This window comes from Mucor mucedo (assembly GCF_025094135.1).
Source record: "Mucor mucedo strain NRRL 3635 chromosome Unknown EV154scaffold_219, whole genome shotgun sequence".
NCBI classification, from domain to species: Eukaryota; Fungi; Mucoromycota; class Mucoromycetes; order Mucorales; family Mucoraceae; genus Mucor; species Mucor mucedo.
The window spans coordinates 1,265-13,345 of record NW_026252503.1 but is presented as its reverse complement, the minus strand read 5'-3'; the positions used below and the strand labels follow the sequence as shown (position 1 = coordinate 13,345).

Genomic DNA, 12,081 nt, shown 5'->3' with positions numbered 1-12,081 from the left:
TTATGATGATTATAACTTTTTGAATTTGATATCACATTCAAGTGCAGTTTTTGTACCATTTAAACTTGAGCGAGCTTCGACTAAAACACGATCTTCATTCCGAACGCTAAACACCACGATGCACATTTTTGAAATAATAGCATTACATCTTTTTGATAAGGGAGACACTGCAGCGATTACAAAACCTGAAAAAAATCATCTTTTGAATACTATATCAGCAAAAAATAAAACAATCTATAAAAACTATCACAACAATAGTTTGGACAAAAGTCTCACGAAATCAGAGCAAAAAGGGAAAAAATTAACGCTCCCGGGTGGGCTTGAACCACCAACCTCCTGATTAACAGTCAGACGCGCTAGCCAATTGCGCCACGGAAGCAGAGATGTCAACAAAAATTTAAAAAAAGTAATAGTGTGTACATTTAATTATTTGCGGTGTGTCACGTGATAATCACGTGAACGGATTCTTATTGGCTACGAGGGTACACTTAAGTGTTGGTACTAAAGTGCAAGTGTAAAATAATTATTGATATAAAAGATAATGATTTAACATTTAGGTTCTTTCCAATGCAAACATTGATGAATCCTGGCGATAAATAGCTGATGAAGAGCAAAAATATTTAGGCAGAGATAAAGCTTCAAGGATAAGCATTTAATCCCAAACACAACCACCATTAACAGGTACCCCGTCAAGAAGCCCAAGAGTAATGTAGTAATTTAGTATTGTTTACCAATCAATAATCAAACTTACTTTTATAATTCTTTTTATTTTAAATTCAGTGATACAATTTATATTGACGGTTTCAGAGAATTCCTTGTAGCTATAGTTGGCCGATATATTAGAAGTTAAAATAAACTTTCCTCATGTCATGTCACCCTTGAACCCAGGTTATCAAGTGATTATACAAACACGGGACTTGATATTTATTTTATTCTAAGCTTTGTACTCAATCTATAAAGTTTTAAAACATTGACACCGCCCACCAGTTACCAGCTACAAAGTCTTGGTTTCGATCGAGACATGCTTTAAATCTATATCAGTGTGACGTGATTTCAAAATCGTCTTATTTCCTAATTTTTTTGACAATAAGAACAGTGGATCAAAACAGTGTGGTATTGGAATCATTCCCTTGAAAGTGAGATCAGAAAATGTTTAAGTGGAGCAAATGACAATCAACAGATTCTCATGATCAAGAACCCGTTCTTTGGAAGGTAAAGCTGGATGTCAATTTGGAATTGACAATACAAATTGAGGGTAATTGCCATAGGCTATGTTGTGTTTTAAGGTAAAGTAAAATTTTAAAAAGACTATAGAAGTAGTTTGAGACTGTTTATAAGATTGTCCTTTATTAATAAATGAAATATACGAGTATTTATATAAAAGACTGTCTGCTGTGTTCATATCTCTAGTGCTATCTTGAAGTTATCATTGATGAGCCAAAAATGTATATGATTATTACATAGTCACTAACTTAGTCTTCTTCTAATAAATGTTGAGTCTTATTAACTCTCTTTGCTTTAAACTAAATTTTAAGTATTTCTCAGACGTACTAAATTAGACTTGTAATGTAATATCCTTATAGTTCTTACTATGACATTTATTGCTAAGCTTATATCACAAATGGTATCAGCATGGATAAACCTTTGTTAGCTCTAATATGGCTATAGCCTTGCTAGGTCACCACAGGCTATCCGCAAACGATAAAGGTGATGGGTTACAAAATTTCACTGGGAACTATGAAGAATTGAACGACGGCTTTTCTATTATAATAGTTATAATCGACAAAAAACAGCAGAAAGCAGCTTTAAAGACAAAGTCAAAAAGTATTAGCCAGATCGGAAATACAGAAGCAGAAGCATATAGTGGATCTGTGTTACATAAAGAAACAGTTTTTGGTGTAAAAGAAAAAGAGATATCTTGTGGATGATCGTAGAAATGAGTTAGAAAGGTGATGGGGATATCAACACAAATAAAAGTCGGCAGCTATTGTAAGTCTGTTTCACAATGTTTAGATAATTAATGTGAGCGAATATTTATTCCAGAATATAAAAGACTCGTTTGATGACTCTGTGTGAAGATGGGACACCTGTAGGGCGCGAAGTAGATCATTTAATATATGATATCTGAATGTGTACGGATAGCTCTTTCTTCACTAAAAGCCAGCAATTGACACGTCTTATTATCATCAGCTCAAAAGAGAGCAGGATTTATGTTTGCAAAAGAGGTGGGAGGGGGATTGGTTTTTGTCTTTTTGTATCAGAGCTGTAACTCTGCTCTGGCCTTGTGCTAAAGAGGAGTCTATTTGATAGGGGCAGTGTAAGCTTTTTCTTTCGACACTGAACCCATATTTCTTTATTCATTTGAAGAACCGTAGTGTCGGTCAAATGTAAAGCAAGTTTTTATTTTTACAAAACAGAAATCTTTATTTATAAAATCTTGCACTAAATGTTGTGTAGATCGTTAAATCTTCAAGTAGCTAGAATTACTATATCACCAGTGAGGGAAGCTTTACTCATAACTCATCGTATCGAACATGTCTTACATTCGTGTGAGTTTTAAATAAGCAAAAGTTATTAAATAATATACTTGTTGATTTCGCACACATAGATCCAGTATCATTTGAAACATGGATGATGTAGCATAGCACCAGACCATTTGAATCATCACTTAGAGCATCCCCAGAAGTAGCGCTTAAAAAACGTTTTAGCTTAAAGTGTAGTTACATAAAGGTTCTAAATCAACTCCAGCAATCGACCAAAAAAATTAAGTGTGCCTGAAAAAAAAAAAAAAAAAAAAAACGAAATATGATGGCTTTTTCTACTCAATGTGGTTTCGTCGTTAATGTTAATTATTTCTTTGAAGTGTAAAAGGACTCAATTTTTTTCAGAGATCGACTTTTTTTGTAACTTTTAAAAATCCTTTGGCGAAATTTTTTAAAACTATTGTTTTGCGCCTACATAACCGAAAAACGAGCGCCACTGCTGCGGATGCTCTTAAAATTTCCTTGTCGGTGTAGCAAAAGTAGACTTAAGATAGGATAGTTTTGCAGAAAAAAAGGTTTTGAAAAACAATAGGATCAGTTAAAATTCTTGTCAGATTTATTGATGTTAAAGTTAACTAAAAATTTTAGAAGAGGAAAAAAAAGAGTAATTATAATAAATGGAAGGGACAAGGCTGAGGATACTACTCTTAACAACTTGAGTATGCTATCAATAACAATATCTATATTGAACAATCAGTGCTACGCATAGTCAATAGAGAAATAATAAGAATAACATGTCTTAAGTTTGGACATTGGTGTTACGATACCGTGATACTTTAAGTTAGTGGCCGTCTTTAGCGAATTCCTTTATTTATTCTGATCATGATTTAGCTATCATTTATCAGTGATGATGAGATATGAATTTATTTTATGTATACTCTATATGTGTGATTTAGCACAGTCGGCCATTTTTTTTTTTTAAAAAAAAAAAAAGCAAAGCAGAAAAAGCAAAGGAAAATGTGAACGCACTGAAACAGTGGACCTTTTACTTTGCACTTATTTTATAAACATACCAACTCTATTACAGTGGTTCAATATTAGAAGTGAAAAAAGAAAATAACATAAAGCAGGTTGATCAATTAATTTATATTGCTAATTTTGGCCCCCTTTACTGTACACATGGCAGTAACAGAATTAACACATTTTGACAAAGTGTAAAAGTGCTGGTGATGTGGATTTTTTAGGAATTATTCTTAGCACTGTGATGGAGAATTTGGTAACAATTCGTTTTAATTTGGACCAAAACTGGAAGAAAACCCAGTCGCGCAAAAGGCGACTCTCAAAAGAGTAAAAAAATCTAGGGGCCGGGAAAAGGCTGGATTGCAATGAAAAGAAGGGCAGTAAGGAATAAAAAAAAATCTGAGGGGGGTGGGGGGCAGAAAAAGGCTGGGTTGCAATTACAAGAAGGGCAGTAAGGAGTAAAAGATCTGAATAGAATCTTCAAGCGTGAAAAGGCTGGGTTGCGTAACTCATTTCTCCTAAATAAGCAAGGCTTTACTCGTTGAACAAATTTCTTGAGCTTGTTACCAATTTTATAAGCACTTACTTTTTTTTATATGCGTATACAAATGCGTTATTAGTATATAAAATGTTTTCTATCAGATCACCAATAGCTTTTTTAGCATGTACTCAGACACTCTTTTCATGACTAGCTGTATGAAGGTAAAGTGACCATTTCTCCCTTTAAAATAAGTTCATCATTTACATCAGACCGTTCATCACAGACCCGAAATACCAAAAAGAAAAAATAAGACACAATGATAGACGCAGGTACAGTGTCGTGATTGAGGCTATTTACTTAATATATGACTGGATCTACACTTCTTAAATCTTCCATTTTATAATCCTAAATATATCTTACCCATACTTTACATTAAATACTGATCATTTACTTTATATACAGGCTTGATCATATCATCCTTCATACAAGTATAAGGCATACTCATTTAAAAAATAACATTAATATGAAAACATGAGAAGGTTTTATTAGCCACAATGAGGTGCCACAGCTACCTTTATTAAGAACTACAATTTCCCCTGGATATTGTGCTACAAGATATACACAGTTTAAGTGTGAATGTTGTTGTTATTGTTATTGACATCTCATTATGGCCTTTCTTTACGGGATCATTACATCCGAGTACTATCTGGATAAACCCACCCACAATCGTCATTAGCCTGTCTGTTATTAATGTCTGAAATTATGTGCATATAAATACCCCCTTTTATTTGTTTAAATCTTTATCGATTTTCACATACAGCCACTTTCATATTTCTGGGTCATTTAGGATCGGGTACCTTTTGGCTATCCCAAAGAGTTGGATTTTTTCAAGAGGCCCTGTTACACGCATTGAAAATAAACCAAATGTAAATTTCTTATATGCTACTTGTCGGATTGTGGCAGTAATTCACGGTTGAGATAAGTTTTTTAAAACTATTTTATCAAACTCATGAGACCCCTCCTTCAAAGTTTTGTTTTTTTGGGTTTTGTGATACCTTTAATTTCTTGCTCAATACCCTGTTACATAGTCGAACGCGTGCTTTTTTTTTTGTCTCCATTAATGCTCAAAAAAACATTTTCTGTACTGAGCTCGTAAACATTCATTCTCAATAGGTTGAGTATGTGAACCCCGCCCTCCATTTTTGGTGGTTCTTACTTTAATATAATAAGGGCAATTATATTTGCAAATGTCCTGTTGACGTTGACGATTAGCTTCGGCTGCACAAGTATTACGGTAGACACTATCTCTCTAGGATTGAAAACAATCTTTAGTTTCTGAAGAGCTAATTTTAGTCAATTCAAAGTTTTTTTTAAGGGCATAGTTAGGAAGTGATTTTTTTGGTCCCATTTGGTAAAGGAATAGACACTTTAAAAAGTTGCAAGTTAGTATTTATTTTTATTTATAGAGAGAAGAAGTTGTTTAATTTGACAGAGTTTAAAGGGACAGTCACTAGAGCATGTGATCCCTTAGGAACAGAGGTATCCGATGCTAGGCTGTGACTACGTTCACTTTGGCCATATCTAAGGTGTGATTTTCGGAGGGAGGGCGTAAAATAAGCCCACTGTTTACTTTGCCGAATATCTTTTTTTTTTTTACTCTTACTAGAAGAAGGATAACCATATCAATAAAAATGACGTTTAAAGCAATTTTTTGCCAGCCGTTTCTATAAGAGTCTCCATGTGCTCATCTTAAAAGTCTCCGGAAGGTTCTAAAACGTTGACCTTAAAATCGGTTGGCCATTAACGAATGAGAAAAAGAAACCAACAGAGTACGAAAACCATCGCCGTATCGTAAAGTATTGTATAAACGCTATTAACTGCTGACCTCCTGTCAAAATTGCTTGTGTTAAGAACAGCTTTCACGCTTTCAATTTTTAGATCCCCGTCTCCAACACAGTTTAAATTAAACAAAACCGAAAAAAAAAAAAAATTCATCGTTCTTTATATACCGATTTACTTCTGTTGCCATTTTTTTATATTACACCCTCCGAGGAATCTTTTACTCTCCAGATTACACCCATTTTATCTCCCCTCTCTCCCGAACATTTTGAAATAGATTTACAACAGCCATACATTTTTATTTCCATTGGTACCCCAGTACTTTTTTAGCGCCCTATTCTCTTATATCCTGTCATCCTCATATCAATAAGTCGAAACATACCTCTATTTCCTTGTGTATTGCACCCTTATTCATTAATATTCTTTTTCTCTGCGTCGTAATCATATGCCTTCTCGTGTTAAAATTCTCATTTCGCATCCACCTACTCCTTTTTTTTTCAGGACTTTGCTGTATTTCTGATCTCACCCATACTTTCTGACCTTGTCTCTCTTGCTCTCTTTTGTCGATTGCGCCTATTGTACTGCTTGTTGCAAATAAATACATCGTAAAGAAAAGATTGTCATTCAATTCTTCCAAAATCCTCACTGAAAGTTTATCATTATCTTCATCGTCTACAAAAGCCGATAGTAATTGCTTATGATTCCAAATTGTCGTTTGGCAATCCTTTCCCAAAGGTGATGGTATCTATCATGAGAATTTGTTGGTCATCTGTTGCATTTACAAGTTATCTAATCCCAAGGTCCAGCTGCTAGTTTTATTATCACGCTGCTAATCCACTAGTCTGATCAACAGGCCAAATCCACCCAAATCAAAGGAAGATATTTTAAACTTTGGAAAGCTAAAAACGAAATAAGAACAAAATGAATGGCGAGCCCCCATTCTTGTATTATTTACCTGTTGAACCTGGTTTCAAAGGTGCGTGTCATTGAAAAGCTTCTTACGTTGTTTCCTGCGAAATTGTGGGGACAGAAAAAGAAAAGGATAAAAGAGGTGCGAGTTTTTTTGTTTGGTTGATTTGTTGGTAATCAAAACCTTTGCATTACCAAGAAAAGACTAAAGCACAATGTCTTTGTCACTTTAAGACACAATTGTGTCTATCGTAGAGGTAAAAACTGTAAACGTACGCTAACGCCTTTCGTAAGAAGAATTGGCATGTCTCTTTGGATGATGGTTATTCATTCGGCGTTTCCTAAACGCTGTACAAAAATGGAAGGAAACGCAGCGTTTAATTTCTAAAACATGGGACTCCTTATGCTGTAGCCGATAAAAACGCCTGTCCGATTTGATGACGTGAAACGGCTTCAGCTACAACTCAGGTAGTATATTCCTTTTCAGTATTTGGGACAAAATTCTAGGTGCTCATTTTTAATCATTCACCAAGAAGATATGCAACAAGCGTAAATCCAACAAAAGGCTAATCCAACACGGAAATAAAACGCTCCAATACCTTTTCCGTTTCCATGGATAACGACGTTCACCAATAATTATTTGTTAAATTGATACAAGTTTCCCCTCTCTTTTGTATAGAACCTTCCCACTACGCATGATGATCAGTGCTTAAAAGACAGAGACAGCACATATCAATAATGGATGAACAGTTACAGAATAATAACATAATGAAGGCAAAGAAAGATTTGAACAGTTCAAATTAAATCCGGATGAAGTTCCTGCAAAACATTGGTCGTAGCACCTCTATGACATATTTATACTTGAATTATGTGTGATCAACAGGTACATACACACTAGTAGGTTGTCAAGACGTAAATTATTTGAGGTGAGTTATTTTTTGTGTTAAATGGGATTGTGAAACTTATTCTTTTACGAAGCCTTCTTAATCAAAGTTCCGTAATAATCCTGGATATGATCCCAATAACATGAGGGCTAACCGCATATCAATTTATTACTAAATCATGCATATGGCTGAAGCAGAATATTGGACTTTTTTATGGACACTCGGAGAAGATGGCATAAACTCATTTTATCATGTTATTTGGAAGTTTATTTATCTCTTTAAAGATCACTTGGTGATAACATTTAATCAACCGATGGATTCCGCATTAATTTACGTGATATAAGAACAATAACAATGGATCGCTCTTAATTTTGTGGATGGGGGAAATGGTAAATTACACACCACAAAGGAGCTACAAGGATGCTAATAGTCAAAACTATCCGGTGTAAGCCAATATATGTAGCACAAAAAAAAGCGAAAATCATACTTGACGAGGTTGGAGGTTCATTTCATTTGACACATGTATTCATCACCAAATACAGAGATTGTGTGCATATATACTGGAAAAAAAGAGAGTTTCATTACCTTTGCATCGTCTACCATGTCCTTTGTAAAGCAAGCCTTTTTTTTTTTTTTTTTTTTTTTTTTACGCTATTATCAGTCTGATAATCAAGAGAAAAAACGGAGTCTTTAAGTTTTCTTGTTCTTTACGTTCTTGATCATGGTATCAGCTACATCAGATACAGTCGAGTCGAGTTTTCTTTTTCAAAACCTCAACAGCAAAGAATCGAACCTTGTTTATATTTGAGTATTATGTGTCTCTATAATCCATTGCTGTCACTAGGCTTAACCTTGTTCGATGGCTTTCCAGTGTGGTCACCATGAGAACTTGATTGTTGATTGCTTCATCAAATAAAAAACCGGGTGTATTCTTTTTTCTCAACCCGTGAGTAGTCTTGAGAATTCAGCTACTGAGAGAGAAAAAAAAAAAAAAGAAACGCTCTATTCTTTGGATTTTGTGATTCCTTTAATTTTCTGCTCAATAACCTGTGAGATAGTCTGACGCGAGCTTTTTTTGTTTCCATTACTTCTCAAAAGAATATCTTCTTTACTGAGCTCGTAAACGTTCATTCTCGATAGGTTGAGTACGAGATACCCCCCCCCCCCATTTTTGACAGGTCTTATTTTAATATAATTAGGACAATTATATTTGCAATTGTCCTTTTGACGTTGACGATTAGTGTCTCAAAGCTATTTTCGAGGGCAAAGTTTTTAATAAAATTGGTAGTGATTTCTTTGGTGGCGTGGGTAGTAACGTTGGCAAAGGAGCAAACACTTTCAAAAGTTTGAAGTCAATATTTATTTTGATTTCTAGAGAAAAGAAGTTGTTTTATTTTTACAGAGTGTTAGACGCCTAAGGGACAGCCACTACAGCATGTGATCTCTTAAAAACAGCCAATAGGTTTCCGATCCTAGGCTGTAACTACGTTCACATTGGCTGTATCTAGGGTGTAATTTTCGGCACAACATGTCTCCGGAGGGAAAGCGTAAAATAAACCCACTGTTTACTTTGCGAAATATCCTTTTTTTTTTTTTTTTTTTACTCTTACTACAATAAGGATAACAACGGCCATTCCCAAGCAAACTTTATTTTCACTCAATTTGTGAAAAAGAATAGCACCCCCAGTGTAAGTACTAACTTAGAATTATACTATACTCAGGATAGCTATGTGGCCTATGTATAACCAGTAAATTAGACATGCTAGTTTAGAAAGCAGCAAGTCATGTCACACTTGTTTTTACTTTTTTGTAATATATTCCCCCCCCCATAAATTTTGGCTGGTAAAAACAAGTTTTGTTTTTGCTCCTAAAACATGAAGAATTTGTTTGGGAACGGCCATTATCAATCAAAATGACGTTCAAACCACTTATTTCCCAGCCGTTTAGAAGAGACGCGGTGTGCTTATCATAAAAAGTCTACAGAAAGCTTTAAAACCCTGACCTTAACATTGGTTGGTCATTGACGAAAGAGATTTCTATAAAAAGAAAAAAAAAACTGACAGAATACCGTATCGTGAAGCCTTACGTAGGTGCTATTGAATGCTCTATCTTTTTTTTTTTTTTTTTTTTTTTTTTTTTTTACAAACAGGCTTGCTGATCGCCTGTCAAAATTGCATGTATTAAGAACAGCAACTGTCATAACTTGGATTCAGTTATTAGAGCTTTTGTGCTTTCAATTATAAGATCCCCCGCCTCAAGCACAGTTTAAGTGAACCAAATAGAGAAAGGAAAACAAAAGAATTCTTCGTTCCTTATATACCGATTTACATCTGTTGCCAATTTTTTATAGTACACCCTGTGAAAAAACTTTAAACATAATTCACACTCTCGAGATCACACTCTTTTGACCCATACCCCATTTATATTCTCCCGCATCAATCCCTCAAACATTTTACAGTAGACATATATTTTTATTTTTATTGGTATCTCCATTACTTTTCAGCACCTTATTTTTTTAATTTTTTGTCATCTTCATTTCATCAAGCCGAAACATACCTCTATTTCCTTGTATACTACACCCTTATCCACAAAGTATGCTTTATGTGTTGTATTTATTTGCCCTCTCGTGTTATGCTTCTCATGTTATACTTGATCTCGTATCCACCTTCTGCTTTTCTTTTCTTGAATTTGATGTATTTTGATCTTACTAATACTTTCTGACCTTGTCTCTCTTGCTCTCCTTTGTTTGATTACACCTATTTTACTTCTTGTTGCAAATAAATACCTCGTAAAAGGAAGACCAGCCTTCACTTCTTTCAAGCCTCAAGGAAATTTCGCCATTATCTTCATTTTCTACAGACAGCCTACAGCAATTCCCTATAATTCCAAACTGTCGTTTGGCGATCCTTTCCCAAAGATCATGGTATCTATCATGAGAATTTATTGGTCATCCGTTGCAGTTATAAGTTTCCTGATCTCAATTTCCAGTTGCTGGTTTTATTATCACGGCGTTAATTCACTAGTCTAAACCAGCAGGCCAAACATTTATCAAAATGAAGGTCAGATACCTGATAAACGGTCCAAGATGATTTAAACTGTGGGAAGCTTAAAACGAAATTAGAACAAAAACAAAAGCGAGCCTCCATGCCTGTATAATTACCTGTTTAACCTGGTTTTAAAGATGGCAAAAAATTGAAAGCTTCCAACACTTTTTCTTGCGAGATTGTGGGAAAAAAAAAAAAAAGAGGTGCGGTTTTTTTTTTTTGTTTTTTTTTTCAGCTGTTGAAAAACCTTTGTTATACCCAGAAATGTCTAAAGCAGAAAGACTTTGTCGCGTTAAGACACCTAGCTGTCTATCATAGAAACAAAAACTGCAAACGCACACTAATGCTGTTCGTAAAAAGATCTGGTACGCTCTCTTGGGATGATGGTCATTCCTTAGCCATTTTTTTCGCGGTGTACAAAAATAGAAGGAAACGCAACGTTCAATTTTTAGCCTAATATGCTGTGGCCGATATGCTGTGGCCGATAAATATGCCTGTACGACTTGATGACGTGAAATGGCTCCAGCTACACCTCAGGTCGTACATTCCTCCCTTTCAGTATTTCGAGAAACCTCTAGGTGCTAATTTTTATTCTTTCACCAAGAAGACATTCAACAAGCTTAAATCCAACGAAAGGCAAAACCAACAAGAGAAATAAAACGCTCCAATATCTTTTCCGTTTCCATAGATAACGACTTTCACCATTATGTATTAAATCGACACAATTTTTCCCTCCCTTCTGAATTGAACCACCCCCACTACGAATGATGGACAGTGCTTAAAAGACAGGGACGGCCCACATCAACAATAAATGAACAGCTACAGAATAATAACATTATGAAAGCAAAGAAAGATTTGAATGAGTTCAAATTAAATCCGGAACTAGTTCCTGCAAAACCTTTGGTCATAGCACCTCTATAACATACTTATACTTGAATCATGTGAGATCAACAGGCACAAACACACTAGTAGGTTGTCAAGATGTAAATCGTTGAGGTGAGTTATTTTTTGTGTTAAATGGGATTGTGAAACTTATTCTTTTACGAAGCCTTCTTAATCAAAGTTCCGTAATAATCCTGGATATGATCCCAATAACATGAGGGCTAACCGCATATCAATTTATTACTAAATCATGCATATGGCTGAAGCAGAATATTGGACTTTTTTATGGACACTCGGAGAAGATGGCATAAACTCATTTTATCATGTTATCTGGAAGTTTATTTATCTCTTTAAAGATCACTTGGTGATTATGACCGATGGATTCCGTATCAATTTACGGTGATGTAAGAACAATAAAATTGGATCGCTTTTAATTTAGTGGATGGAGGGAATGGAAAACATACACAGGAATTTGGTGGTAAAGTATTATATGAGAATAGTAAATTACACGCCACAAAGGAGCAACAGGGATGTTTATA

The 12,081-nt window shown here is 34.8% G+C and overlaps 1 non-coding gene across 1 annotated transcript; it reads right to left on the bottom strand.

The window, feature by feature from the left end:
- Positions 1-305: 305 nt before the first annotated feature.
- EV154DRAFT_t158 lies at positions 306-379 on the bottom strand. The gene has a single exon. It is a non-coding gene; the product is annotated as a tRNA-Asn (tRNA).
- Between the last annotated feature and the right edge of the window lie 11,702 nt (positions 380-12,081).